At 43.6% G+C, this 14,903-nt stretch overlaps 1 protein-coding gene across 2 annotated transcripts in view; it reads right to left on the reverse strand.

Moving 5' to 3' along the window:
• Positions 1-14,903, reverse strand: part of Glis3 (GLIS family zinc finger 3) — a 422,638-nt gene that overhangs the window by 62,793 nt on the left and 344,942 nt on the right. The gene's annotated exons all lie outside the window — the stretch shown is intronic.

The raw sequence follows: 14,903 nt of genomic DNA on the forward strand, positions 1-14,903 counted from the left end.
CTAAGGACTGTGGAGAATGGGTACAACAGTGTTCTCCAGGGAAGGGCACACCATAAATTTGAAAGAAAAAAAAAAGAGCAAAGAAGGGTATATGGGAATATCTGGAGGGAGAAAAAGGAAAGAAGAAATGACACAATTATAACTGCAACAAAATAGATTTTTGGAAATGTTTAGTAAAGCTTTTCATTAAGTATTTTATTTTCCAATAAAACAAGTCTAATGTTAAAAAAAAACTCACTACACTTGTGGAAGAAAGACCCTAATACTAACTAATCGGGGGCTGGGGAAATGGCTCCGTGGAACTTGTTACTCTTACAGACAACGTGGGTGCAATTTCTACCACCCACATGGTATGCATACACAACTGTCTGTAACTCTAGTCCCATGGGTTCTGATGCCATCTTCTGACCTCTGTGAGTACCAAGTTCATATGTGGTACAGACAAAACATTCAGACATGCAAGATAAATAAATAAAATATTAAATTTATCAAATCATCTAAAACCTTCACAAAAGTATCTGTGGTAGTGATGTCACAGGTAGAAAATTCATGTACCTTTTAGTAGGTGAGTATATTTGTATGAAATTTCTAGAGGGCATCAGGGAACATCTTTTTAGACCCATAATCAAAATAATTTGCTTCTTGAATCTGTCCTAAGGAAATTCCCAGAAATATGAAAAACAATGAAAACCCAAAGATCTATGGATGCATTCTTCTAGTGATATGTAGCATGAATTATAGCAATACCCAAAATTAGAAAACGCTCTTAAATGTCCATACGTTAAGTAACTGGAATACTATGTTCATAATGACGGCAAAACACAATTTTATATACAAAATGTTAAAAATAACATCCAGCTCAGATAAAATGAAATTTCTTCTCATTTTCCAAATACTCTACATTCCAGTGGTGAACTAGAAAAGCCACGTGCCAATCTAAGAGTGCTGTGTGCGCATCTTTACCACAGTCCTTAGAGAGATCGCTTGAAACTGGTCCTGGTGAAAATATTTGCACTATGGGAACTGGAAACTGCTCTCCACTAACGTTTCTTCCCTGTAGTTCGGGCTGCTAAGTCTCACTACTGATATGATACGAACTGCACTCTGATCAAACCCGAGGACAGACTGCCTCGGATGGACTATTGTTTACTCCCCACGAGCCCACGGCTCAGAGCTAGGTTCCTGGTAAGAAGCAGAGGAGAGCTGGAGGGACCCACTCAAAGGTGGAGCCTACTGGGAGCCGGTTAGGCCATGGATGGTGTTGCCCTCAAAACGGATCAAGGTAGATCCTGTGGGACCCGAAGTTCATCCCCCCCCCCAGCTATTTGGTTTTGGTTTTGGTTTTTTTTTTCGAGGAAAATGTGTAGCCCAAGTTGGCCTTGAACTCGTGATCCTCCTGCCTCTGCCTCCTTCAGCAAATCCTACCAGCATGTGCCACCACAACTGGCCCGAAGTTAATCTTCAAGACAATGAAGAGAAGCCTAACCCAGAGTCACACTAAATTTTGTCTACCCTTTTAACATGTGGTCCCACCGTGACACCATCTATGTGACAGCCATAGGGGTGCTTACTTGGCCACCACAGTGTTTGAACTTTAAGGCCTGAAAAGCAGTGAGCTAACTGAACCTCTTTTCTTCTAAGGTTCCCTGCCTCAGATTAATTTTTATAACATTGAAAACTGAAGGGACACACAAATATACATACAAACAACACCGGCAAAAGAAAATGGCACTTCTTGGATCTCAAATGAGATTAAACCTCTACCTAGACCTTGGACAGAGTATGAAAACAGCAGAGAGAAGTAGGCAACAGAAGGACCATCTGGCTCACATAGCAAGGAGACCGTCACAACTCCCTCAGCTTTGGCATACTGAACTTTCTGACCAGGACTATCTATGTTTATGCTTAGTCCCCTCTGGACCTTTGAAAGATACGTTGGCTATTTTCTTATGAACCTAACACATGCTGCTTAAGGAAAACTGGTGGGGGGAGGGAGAACCCAAGGCTTAGAATGAGTTCTGGTGATCACTTTTAATTTATCTTTCATCATTAAAATGCGATCTGGGGTGCACATGTTCTACTAAGGGCAGAAACGAATGCTTCTCTGCTTTCGATTACCCACCACTCTAGGGTTTTCAGTTATCAGTACCAGCGAGATCGTTCCAAGGAATTTCATGGCCACAGCTAATCCTGGCATCAAACACAGGCAATCTTCCCTAGCTTCAACAGGCATTCATGTCTTCCAGCAGTGTGATTCTATACGACTTTGTGGTGAGAGTTAATTTAGTTTTCTCTAGGATTAGGCATGGTTCTTAAAAGTGCTTCTTAAATTAATCAAGCCTTAGAACTTTCTGCAGAATTTCCAGAGGAACGCTATATGTGCATACCAAGTCATGAGATGAAGTCGTATACCTGTCCCAGACCAACAGTCTAGGAAAGGGTCCTCCAAGTGGAAGCAAGTGAGCAGAAGGCATAGTCAGATCTCCTGGAGGGGTATCTTTCAACATAATACAGCTGTAGGGGGAGTAAGAAATTCAAGTATTTACAAGAAATAACTTCCTATTGTTAATCTCAACAACAGCTTAGTTGCTAGAGATTCATGAAAAAGACAGGGCAAAGTTTGATTAGGTCAGGATCATCTATGAATGTCCTTCTCTGACTTGGCACACGTCAGAGATTCCCGAGGGGGCATTCCCAAGTTCCCAGGTGGGGCTGGATGCTGGGGTCTGCAGACAACCCTTGTAGAATTGCTGGCCTCTAAGAATCCTAATGCGCAGAGTTAGGGGATTTTGCTTGCTATGGAGAGAGGAAATGCATTGTGAAGACAGAGGCTCATCAAAATATAATATTCTTTTCATATAGAAGTTAAAATTACTGTATCTTCTCTGATTAGCTATAATTTAGAAATGTGGTATTTTTTCGCTGAGACACAAGCGTGAGACCTCTAATTAGCAGGTTTCGGGAAAGGCCACGGGAAGAGAAGATAAAGACATTAGATGGGCAAGTTTTCTGGTCACTGGATAGACAGATGCTATGAAAATAGGTTCCACCAACACGGGGGGATTCTGGGCTTTGCATCTTACAAAACACCTTGACAGATTTATAAGAAGCCTCCCCGAGACCTTTGGACTTTAAAAAGCTTGGTGTTATCTCCAGTGGAAAGTAATCATTAATTCCAGCATCCTAAGCACTAATTATAATAAAGGAGAATCTTCTGTTTCCCACATAGGCATCCTCCTCTGCAAAGCTCACATAGAATAATGGTTGCAGGAGGCTCAGTTCTCAAAAACAGCTGAGATTCCTATTTCTTCACATGAACAACAAAAAATAAAACCTTCTACAAAGCACAATGTCATTCTTAGGAAAGAGCAAAGAACAGCCCCCCCACCCCACCCCAACAGGGTCTTCATTGCTCTTTTTGGATAGAGGAGGGATCTGAAGCCACAGATCTTCAATTCTTCTCTGCGAGAGGGCTGCTGTGTTGGATGGACAATGGGACTGGTCCCCCTGGAATTGTTGCCTTCAGCTGCCCCCACCACACAACATGGGTTCCAGAACACTGCCATTGTTCAGTGACCTTTCTCATTCACCATACAGACCGTTCTTTGGCCTAAATCATATGCCAGATGCTGTATTAGGGACCTGAAACACAGCAACCATAAGAAGACTCTAGATCAGGAACTTAATAAATAGTAAACTGAAAATAAATTGTAGGGAAGGTAATTAAGAGCTCTGGGAGAGGATGCCAGTGCAGCTGAGGGTGGGTATGTGGGAGAATTGGAAAGATCTGAGAATGGTCATGACCTGGTTTAGCCACGCAGGACCTCACAAACCTCACCAATGTGTTAGCTCCTGTTAATATGATGGAGGTGTCTGGCAAAGTTTCTGTCACTTGGTGCCTAGGCACTTAGCTCAGCTTCTGTTTTTTTGTAACTAGAGTCTCCATGGCTTTCCTTTGAGATTTTGCAGGTTCTGTGAGGCAGGGATACGTGACAGTAAGTGCTATGTGCCTACCTTGGCTATGGCCCTAGTTTGTCCATCCTGCATGTGTCTAATTGATACCGTGAAGGGACTGTGCAGATGTGGTCCATGTCCACAGACAGCTGACCTTCAGGAAAGAGTATCTCCTACAGCCTGAGTGGGCCAATCAGTGAAAGAGCAGAAATAATCAGGTTTCACTGGAGGAGGAGGAACTGTAGGCTAAAAAGATAGCACTCTGCCACTAAAGGGTGGCATCCACTCCTGTTTGTGAATGTCCGTGCTGCCAACCTTCCTTTCCAACTCCTTTCCTGAGAGGACGCACACTTGCGTGAGCCAGCTTCTTCCCTCACCACACAGTGTGGCCTCACACACAGTCTACCTTCGTCTGGTCATTCTCTTCTGGTTCATCCAGGACCCCATCAGCAGATTTTGCTCCAAGGCTTTCTAGAAATGTCCTAGGCATATTTTCTCACTAGTGTGTATTTCTGACATCATGCCCAGTAGGTGAAAGGATCCTGTCTTGGACTAGAGAAAAAGGTGACAAACAAAATGAACCACATCTGCTCAGTTTTTCTTGTTTTCTCCCTGCTTTGGCTATGGTCTCTAACAAGTGTTATGAAGCCCGACACTTGCCTTCCTTCCTTACCACTCTATCCTAAGTACACACAGCAGTCCTTCCAAGGGTACTAACTCTTCCTCGTGGATGACTTCCCTGGTTCTTGCAACAGAGGCACTATTAACTTGACATTCTGATCTTGAAATGAGAAGATTGTCTTAAGAATGTCTCTTTTCTGTCTTCTTCTGGCACTCGCTTGGCTTTTCCCCCTCTCCATGCCCTCCCTCCAGCTCTGGAGAACCACCCCAAGTCAATAGGGATAACACTCAAATCTGTGTTTCTCAATTTCCTATGGTGGAGGTCAGAGAAGACTTCTAGGAGGCAGGGTCATTATGAACAGAGTCCTGAAAGAAGAAAGCCAGATGTAAATCTGAGTATTCATGCAGAAGGAAGATGTTGACAGGTTCTCGAAACAGCTTTAAGAGAGAAGTGTGCAATTGAGTAAGAAGCATATAAGGCACAGGGCCACAGAAATGGCCAGGGTTCACCAGGTGAAGGCCTACAGAAACATGAAGTTTTAGTGTTGGTTTGTTGTTGTGGCTATGGCAAGGCAAGAGGAGAGGGCAAGGAGGCAGGCAAAGGGCTTTGTCCTGTACTGTAGATATCTGTGTGGAAAAGAGACAGAACCATTGAGGAAGGAATCGTTATATCCCTCCAAATGAATGGGGAAAACAGCTGGAGCCAGAGGTGTTAGAAGTGGTCAGCTTCTATCTGGAAGGTGGAGCTGAATTTGATACAGAGTATAAGAGGGGATGGGGAATCCAGGATCCGGTCCTGTGATGGATAATCTTGACCATGAATCTGGTTAGATGAGAAATCAACTAAGTGACATGCTTCTGGGCAGGTCTATGAGGACATTTCCCAGAAGGATTAACTAAAGATCTAAGGCTCTCCTTTCAAGTGGGTGGCACCTCCCACCAAAGCAAGAGTAATACAGAGGTCTAAGGAGAAAGCAGTGCGCAGGCAAGTGTTGCTGGAAAATCTGCTGCCACCAGATTCCAGCTTCTCTGAATTCCCACGCTGAATGAAAACCAGTGGCTCTTTAGGAACCTTCCAGGCTGTCAGCTCCAGGATAGGACGACTGAGGCATGTAATTCTGTGGCCTGGGCAACTATGTGGTTCTCAGCTTCTCCGGTGTGCAAATGGCCGGGGTCACGATGACTCCTCCGTTCCTATTAGTGGAAAGCCATTCTTGCAAACCCCCTTCGTAATGTTTCAATATCATCTCTCATCTCTCCCTTCCAATAAGACCTAACATAGGCCCCATGCTTTGGTGTTGGGAGACATGGAACACACTAGAAACAAATCAGCAGTTTGGAGACATTAACTCGGGTGATTCCTGGACACCAGACAGAGAGAACGTGTAGGCATCTGCACTTGGAGCTGATTCCCAGGGCAAGATAAGTCTGGATCACTTAGAGAACATCCCCAGTCAATACAGTTGGGATGGACTAACATAAATTAGCATTTGCTAACCCATACTTAAGAAACACGATTCTTTCTGGATACTTCAGAGAAAGAGTCCCAAAGGCTAAGACATTAGGAGCTTCCATTCTGCGACCTCCCCATTTGCTGGAAGACCATGCCCTCTACGTTCCCACAACAGCCTGGTTTGCTGTCTGCAAATAGCCCACGGAGACTGCTGTTGCCCTGTCTGTCACAGTATGCCCCCTCCTCCCGATATCTTCCTTCTAAGATCCAATCTATGATTCTTCGGAATGATTCTCCCCTGACCAAGCCAGTCAACACCAAGCACCCAGGGGACAGGGAGAGCTGTAGCGTCTGCAGTCCATAATCATGGGACTGGATTGTACACTGGGGTTTTGTGTTTTGATATGAATGGAGTCTGTCCAACTCACTCTCCACAAGGGTTTTACTGACAAGCTTCCTACACCCTCAGCATAGGGCAATGTGTCATCAACATTGTACAGAATCAGCCACTGGCTGTCAACTGGATTTGCGAGCATGCGCCTCAATGCTCTACCAGAAGTGACTATATGTACCGATGTGTGATGTTGAAAACAGACTGCGTGATCATCTCTTCCTTTACCCCCAGGAGGGAAATGCAAAGTTTTCAAAGATTTGCACTGAACTGAGCATGGTGGTGAGGCTACTGACGGTCCACTCAAACCCCTTTTGTGCCTGGCAATGTGCGGCCTCGCCCCTAGCTGTGGTGTAACCACCTCTCAGCATCTGTACTCTGTGGACCGACAGCCAGCAGCTGGCAGAGATCCACCTCCCTCTTCTTCTTGATATGGGACAAACCCTGAGGAATAAGTTATATTCCGTATCTCCTTATGGAAACCATCCAGATCAGTACCCTTCCACAGCTTCCTCTCTGCTTCTCTCCTGAACTGTATAGGGGGCACCCGAGTCCTCGGCTCAGAGCTGACTTCTGAGGCACCCAGCTTAGGGAACATTGAAAAGGCAGTGTTTGTTCATTCAGGACTGACTGCCCAGAGCCAATCAGAAGACTTAACGGAATGCATAGATACATTTCTTCTTTGGACCTGCTCTTCCCATATACCAAGGATATGTGTGTAAAGTAGTTTTCTATCACCTTGAGGACCTCTAAGATATCAAGGCAATTGTTTCTAAAAAGGGGATACTCCAGTCTACTGTTTGAAGACCCTGGCGAAGGCAGCACATATCACCAGGAGTACCTGGTGAACAAAATGGCTTACCAAATAGGCCAGGAAGCAGCAGGGGAGAAGCCAGAGTCAGGGTCACACCACTTCCCCTCTTGTCTTAAGGGCCTCTCCCTTAGGCAGAGATCCTAAATGTTCTGTGACCAACAAGTGGCGCTTTTAGCGTGGGCCTTTGGGGGACACTCGTTTAAACCATGACAATATGGAAACCAGAAGGCTGCTGTCTCTGGGTTATTTCTAGGTCGCTGTGAATAAGTAAAAGCATAAAAGAGACTAAATTTAAAACAAAACCAGAAGTAACAGGACTGTTCCAAGGAGATTTAGCTGTCACTGATCCAAGGGGCAGCTACACCCTGGCTTGAAGAAAGGGTTTGTTTGTTTTTATCTATTCAGACCTGACCTTCTCTCAGCAACGAGCAGAGCTGTCTGTATCCTGCTACTTGGAAACCTGGAGTCAGGCTTGTGGATAGACGAGGACGACACGGGACAGCTCTGAGCCTGTCAGTCCCCGAGTGCTAAAGAGTCTACCTTCAGCAAACCACTTTCAGGTTTATTTTTTTTTTTTGGATCTCCCCAGCATGAGTTAACACAATGGCTCGGTAGCTTCTGTATGGTCTCACATTATGAAGTACTTGTTCCAAGCGATTGTTTTTCAACTTTAATAATGAAGTCACCCATCACAGCTTGACAAGCTTCCTGCGTGTGGGAACTGGAGCTGCTTCCCTCGCAACACAGTAACTTTTCCTAATCATAAAAGCAAGGCACCGTCACTTGTGATTTGTGCTCGTTTTTATGTTCGAGACTATTCTGTTAATGTTTATAAGCTCTTCAGACCGCACAGGAATTCTACTCCCGTCATTGCTTTTGTTTGTTTCAGACATGATTGAATAATCATCCAAGATTAAGTGAATCAAGTGGAAATAATCAGGGCGGGGGAAAAGGGCCAGATGCTGTCATTTGCAGTTCCACTACTTTTATCCCAGGAGTAAAGGCAATTCTGTGAGTCCGAAGCAGATAGAGACTTCCAAAGAAAACGAGGCACATTCAAAGGCTTTTTGTCTTCTCCTTCTCCAGTGAGTAGAACCCACTTGAGCCAGGCATATTTATGTATCACCTTGTCAGGATTCCTTTGTTCTCCAGAAATCAAATGTCACCAAAATATGTTTCTCAAGAAACCCAGCCAGAAGACAAACAGTTTTTTTTTCCTCCTAGAGGCTTAAGGTTTATTACCAGAACATTCTTATCAAGTGTTCTCTATGACACTCCGAGCAACGTGGATCTCAGGGAATTAACTCATTGCCAAAAGGCTTAAAAATAATTACAATGAATTAACCTATTATATTAATTACAATTAATTTTCATTGAATGTAAGAATTTCATCTCTAGGGGATTCCTCAGGACTGACATTTATGAAGTGTCTCTGTGTATCATAGGTAATTAATTTCCAACAATCTGCTATCAAATTGTTTCCTTTGGGAATGACCAATTTGCAAGGAGAAAAAGAAGTAAGAGTAAAGTCTTAGGAAATGGTACCGGAAGAGACAGGATTGCCCAGCCAGGCAGCTCAAGCTTTGGTTAGCAAGGACTATGAAGGCCCCAAATGGTATTCATCATTGGTAGATGGACATACCAAAATAAATGACTAGGGATGTATCTTAATAATGCCATGAAAAACATTTCCAATACATACACAAAACAACAGTTATTTCTTTAAATGATGGTTGATTGGAACTGTATATAGCAACATATAGTTTCAGAGGTCATGGATCTGGGTTCTCCTAATCCTACCTGTTAGCTCTCTACTGAGGCCCAAAACTCTACATCATCTCACTGGCCCAGTGTGAGTAGTGGACACTTGAAATGTGGCCAGTACAACTAAGGAACTGATTCTATGATTTAACTGAAATTAAATTTCCATGTACAGTACTAAACTGCAAAGCACTACTGCCTCCCACAGCATCAATCAACTTAGCCTCTGTCTATATCCTTCTGATGGACGTGAAATCTGGAAGATTTAGATTCATTTCATTACCACTCAGCATCCTCTGCTGATAAACAGGCCTACTCATTAGGAGGGTGTGTGCATGCCTGTGCGTAGGTCATAAAAATTAGAAAAGGGAGAGGAGGAAAATATGGCAATGGGCAAAGAAATGTATCTGAAATGAAAGCAGCAGTGAAGAAGGGAGCCAGACAGAGGTGAGGGGAAATACATTAAGGGGACACTGGGGAAGGGCAAGGGGAAGGGGGGTAAATCACAGCAAAGGAAGGCACATGTGCTTAAAATGTCACAACAAAACATATTACTTAATAAGCTAACATAAAAACATTAATAAGAGAGGACGATGTGGGATGTCCTTCTGTATGTGTTGCTCTTATCGGTTAATGAATAAAGTTGCTTTGTCCTAGGACAGGGCATAATATAGCCAGGCTGGAAAATACATATAAGTAGAGCAGGTGGAGTCAGGGAGATGCCATGTAGCTGCTGAAGGAGACAGATGCTGGACCCTTACCAATAAGCCATAGCCTCGTGCCAATACACAGATTAATAGGAATGGGTTAATTTAAGATGTAGGAGCTAGTTGTTAAGAATCCTAAGCTAATAGGCCAAGCAGTGTTGTAATTAATATAGTTTCAGTGTGGCTATTTGAGTCTGGGCAGCTGGGCCTCTGCTTACAAGAGGAGGAGGAAGCAGAATGAAAGAGAAATAGAGAGAGGGAGGGAGGGTGGGGAGGAAGGAATGGAGAGGGGAAGAGAATTTCACTTGAACTATTATATACCTACTGGGACTTATTTCTTTCCCTTGGCCTCCAGACCATACAGAATGACTTTGCCCACACTCTGCTTTTATAGTTCTTCTAGTATTTGAGAAGCACCAAAACGCCATATAGAATGGCAGAGTTCAACCCTGACAGGGGCCATGCTCAAGCTTCAATATCAATCAGCCCCTTAATCCATTTTCTACAGGTTGAACATGACTTTTCTTTTTAAATAAGGATGAAAGGATAGTTAAGTATGCAATGATGGAGCCTTGTGGCTTAACAAACCATCGTCCGATGGCTGGGAGAGCCACATGGAGGTACAGTCAGCGAATGCAGTTGCTTCTGTGTGCATGAGGATGCACAGATGACTCTGCATTGCTCTACTAGCTAAATGAGACAGACACAAAAGGTGCCTAACACTGTGAGGGGCCCAAATGTCAGTACTGGCTCCTCCATGCAGCATATTATCCCTTTCAACACTCCAATTATTCTTAAATATTGGAAATATTATTCTTAAAACTGGATCTCTCTGTGCAAATAATAGCAAGCACTAACAGCGGATCGGCTGCCTGACCAGGAGGGATGAAAGGGAATCAGTACATCCCTTGTTCCTGACTTCCTCAATTTTCTAGTTCTTCTGTTAAAATGGTCTCAACAGTCAACAACCTTTAAAAGCTATGTCTTACTGTGTCTTTGCACACTAACTCTTTAGATTTTTATTGTACCTAGAGCTGTGTTGGGTCTAAGACATAAGAGTGCATATTCTGACCCAGTCCCCTGTCTGCCGAGCTTCTGGTATGGTGAGGCAGAGCATACACATTGGGCCTTTCCTTCAATACCACAGTCCTTGCTTCTGAGCATTTGTTATATAAGAAAGCAAATGTGCTGAAGCTCCATTGCTGTTTGCTGATCTACAATATCAGTTTTGTTTCATTTAACTCAACAGCCTACCAGCTGCCCCCTTCCACTGCCATTTGCAAAATACACTGATTTTCTGGAATGAACAATGATGCCATATCTTTGACCAAGACCAAATTATCTACAAAAAAAAAAACAAAAAAAACAAAAAAAAACAGCCTTTGCCCAACGAACAACACTTTACCATCAGTAACCACTAAAATAAACATCAGTTCTCTGTATCGACTCTAAACCAGAACGTGGTAGTCTGGAACCAGAATGAACTTTTATATTCTTCCTTATGAAATGCCTGAGAATTGTGGAAAGATTAGTCAATATCTTATAAGACGATTTTTCTTCATATGGTATGGATAGTCCGGAAACCTAGTTTAGATGCATTTGTTTTGTGTGTTGTGTGTGCATGTGCCACAGGATGCCGAAAAGGTCAGAAGACAAAGTTAGGGAGCAGACTCTCTATTTCCATCACCGAGGTTCTGGAATCAAGCTCTGATAGCCAAGCTTGGCAGGGGGTACCATTTTCTGTGAGTTAGCCCACCAGCCCAAGGCCCAGTTTATTAACCTCTTACCAAGGGCAACACAGATAGGAGCCTTTCACAAATTTATGGCGTATAACCAGTGTTAATACGCATTATTTTACCTACTATGTTTTCATTAACATTTACTGAGAGACATTGTAAAGTTCCTTTTTTTTCCCCTCCCTTATTTAGTTTCTGAATCTTTTTCCCGTTTATCTCTTTTCCTTTTCCCACAGCACAGTTCCACGACAAAGAAAAATAGTAGAAACTCTAGGTCAAACAAATCCAAGTTGAGATCTCAGTTCTGTCCACCCTTGGCAAGATACTTAACCTCACAAGGCTTCAGGACTTCGCTCTGCACATGGGGGTGACGACACTAATTCTGAAGGATTATTACGGCGTGACAGAAGAAACCTTTCTACAACTGCTAGAGTTGTTTACAGTTGTTTACAGTTTTTACTCAAGAAGAGGAGGAAGAGGAAGCTATTATGAGTGTTAAGAGCCATACCCGTGTTTCCAAATAGTGGGGTCTTAGCCTCAGGCCCAGTCCGAGGCCTGAGTGACCAATCAAGCTGTGAGCACTGTTGTTGAGGATCAATGCCACCCTAGCTGATTCGACCTCAGAGAATGTAGTTAGTCTTCATTCTCTCGGAAGAGATTAAAAAACATCCGAGAAACGAAATCCTGTAACAACATCTGTCCAGAACAGTCTGGGGATGTTAGCAGTATGGACTCACATCCTCTGGTATAAAAACCTGTGTGATCCACTACCATCTGTCTACTAACTGCCTTCCACTGTCCTGCATGGAGATGGGAAGGTGACGTTCAGACCGATGTCTCCGTCACAGAAGCATGGAGCTCCTGGGCCTTTCCCTGCATTGCTACATTGGTAAATACATTTCCTCCTGAGTCAATATTTTTCTAAATGAGACAAAAAAAAATGTTACTCAGAAATGGGCACCGTCCAAGGTATATCTCACGGTCCAAGTCAAGCTTCCCCATCAGGCCATCAGGCGTATCTCAAACACAAAACACTGAGCTGAATGTTGCTGGATTCTTTTATATTATATAAACAGGGAAGTATTAATATGGAATTTGCTGTTGCAACATCCTCTTACAGCCTTCCGGCTTGGCAGCAGAAGTAGGGATTACTTCCGCCATACCGCAATCTCTTGATAACTCCCTCTCACGCTGGCTCACTGCACTGATGTGACCACACACAGTCCATCTTCTCTGTTCAAGTATTCTCAGAGCTTAATTAAAACAACCAGTTATCTAGTAATTACTTCCCCTGTCCATCTTTCCAGCTCTGTATTGTCTTCCCTTGAATTGATTTTTGACTACAGCCCCTGCCTGAGCTAGTTTAGGAAGTGTGGGGAGGGGGCAGCTGCAAAGATCCTAGGATCCTAAGCATTTCCCTCCCCCCACCCTTCCTTTCATGTAATAAAAAAGAAATGGCTGTGAAGGATCTAAGGCAGATTTATAATGCGCATGAGTGTTTGGGTAATTTTCAAATGCCTACTTCTGAAAATCGAAGGCTGTCATTTCAGCGGAGAATGCTTGCTTTCTGCTCCCCAATCCGTTTAAATTTCCCCAGCACTGAAAAGTCCCTTAGGGATCCCCCCCAAACATTACCTACAACCCAAATCCATGTGTTCTACTGATCCGCTCTCCCTACAAATGCTGCCCCCTGTCTCCGGATCTGGGTGGCAGAGAGATGGTCCTCCCTATGATCCTGCTCACTCTCAGCCCGAGTAACACACTTTCCCAGGGCACAGTCCCCTTCTCTGCAAGCCATTACCCAGATACTCTGCATATTCAGATTCCATTTTTCTTCTCCCTTTTAATTTTTGTGGATCTTTCCATTCTAATAGCAATTTCCTTTTGTCTTGGTGAGGGCACTCTCGCTGCATTTCAAAGTGTGTGTGTGTGTGTGTTGTGTGTGTGCACACGTCACATGTAATGCAGTTACACAACACAGAAGACAAAAGTTATTGTATATGCAGAGTCTATTGGTACTATCATTTTTTCCCCAAATATACAGAGTGTTCTAGAACATTGTTTGGGGAAGAAACATGCAAATCAATGAGTGGATAACAAATCTGTCAATGGCTGTTAAGGGTTGTTAATCTATGCTTATTCTTTAGGGCAGACCACAAAGACTGCCTGAACCTGGCATTTATACATCCCAAAGGGAGGTACAGGGAAAGGCAGGGCAAAAGTCCTTCAATAATCAATTGAGAATATATTAGGAAATAACTAACTGAAATCTTAACAGAAATTAAAGTTTCAAAAATCCAGGTATTTGGGAAGATTTTTTCCCATCATTAGTCAATTTTCATTCATGACAAATTTTACTAGATATTATTTTGATGATATAAAATCATCAAAATTCAATATACAATTTCACTACTCAAATCTATCTGTTGCCTCTCAGATTGTGCAAATGAGCAATCTCTGAGACAGGAAATGCTAAACCATTACATTTATAGGGGTACTTCATATCTCTCACCTGGAGGGGCCGGAAGCGAATCCAATTGTCTACCCTGCTTTAAAAGAGTCCAGCACATGTTTGATAAGGACAACAAGGAACTAAGGGAAGGGTGACCCAAACTCTAAATTCTACCCCTTTTCTGACAATCTACCTGGCTGAGGAGCTGACTCTGAGTAAGGGCCAGGGCCATAGTCCCAGGAGCTAACGCCACAAGCTCAGCCTTTGAAATTCTCCAGCTACCTAACCTCCACCCTGGAGGTCACACCGTCAAAGGAAGAACTTCACTGGTGTCACTGCTGTAAATGGATAGACACATTTTGCTAAAAATACCAGTGTCTGCTAGGCAAGTGCTATGCCACACAGCTTCCCACCTTCCCTGCCCTTGTCTGAGGACTGTCTTTTGCACGGGATCTTCCAAAATGAGGCCTAGCACAGACAGTAATCTCAGGGTGGAACCCAGGTAGGGACTAAACGCCTCTCGAGCCTTCTAGTCTGTATGGCCCCTGCTAAGCCATCTCCACGCTAAGAATCTACTTTGCTTCGGAAGAGGATGATGCCATTTTATCTTTCTTCTTTATCATTCACCCACCACTTGTAAACAGTTCGATCTCTTCTCCGAAAAAAAAAAAAATCAATAAAATAACCGCATCCCAGAAATGCTGCTTAAAGAAGCACATATGCAAAGAAGGCTGGGAAAGATGATAAGGACTGCAAGGGGCCATCGGTAGTGTAGGGGTGGAATCCCAGAGGCAGCGTCTTAAACGACACTGGTCGCCTCACTGGCTCAGTAGGACAGCAGGAGAGAAGTCCCAATGAAGACGGGGAAGCAGAAACGGTATCCGCAGTTCTGCACAGGTTTTCCACTCTAGAGAACACCACTCAAGTCCCCTTCCCCACCCACATGCCATGGCCCTGGCAGATTTTAGCACGTGTGCTTTGGTACCCAGGGCTACAAGGCACTCTAAACTCAGC

This window comes from Microtus ochrogaster, chromosome 8 (assembly GCF_000317375.1).
Source record: "Microtus ochrogaster isolate Prairie Vole_2 chromosome 8, MicOch1.0, whole genome shotgun sequence".
Classification (NCBI taxonomy): domain Eukaryota; kingdom Metazoa; phylum Chordata; class Mammalia; order Rodentia; family Cricetidae; genus Microtus; species Microtus ochrogaster.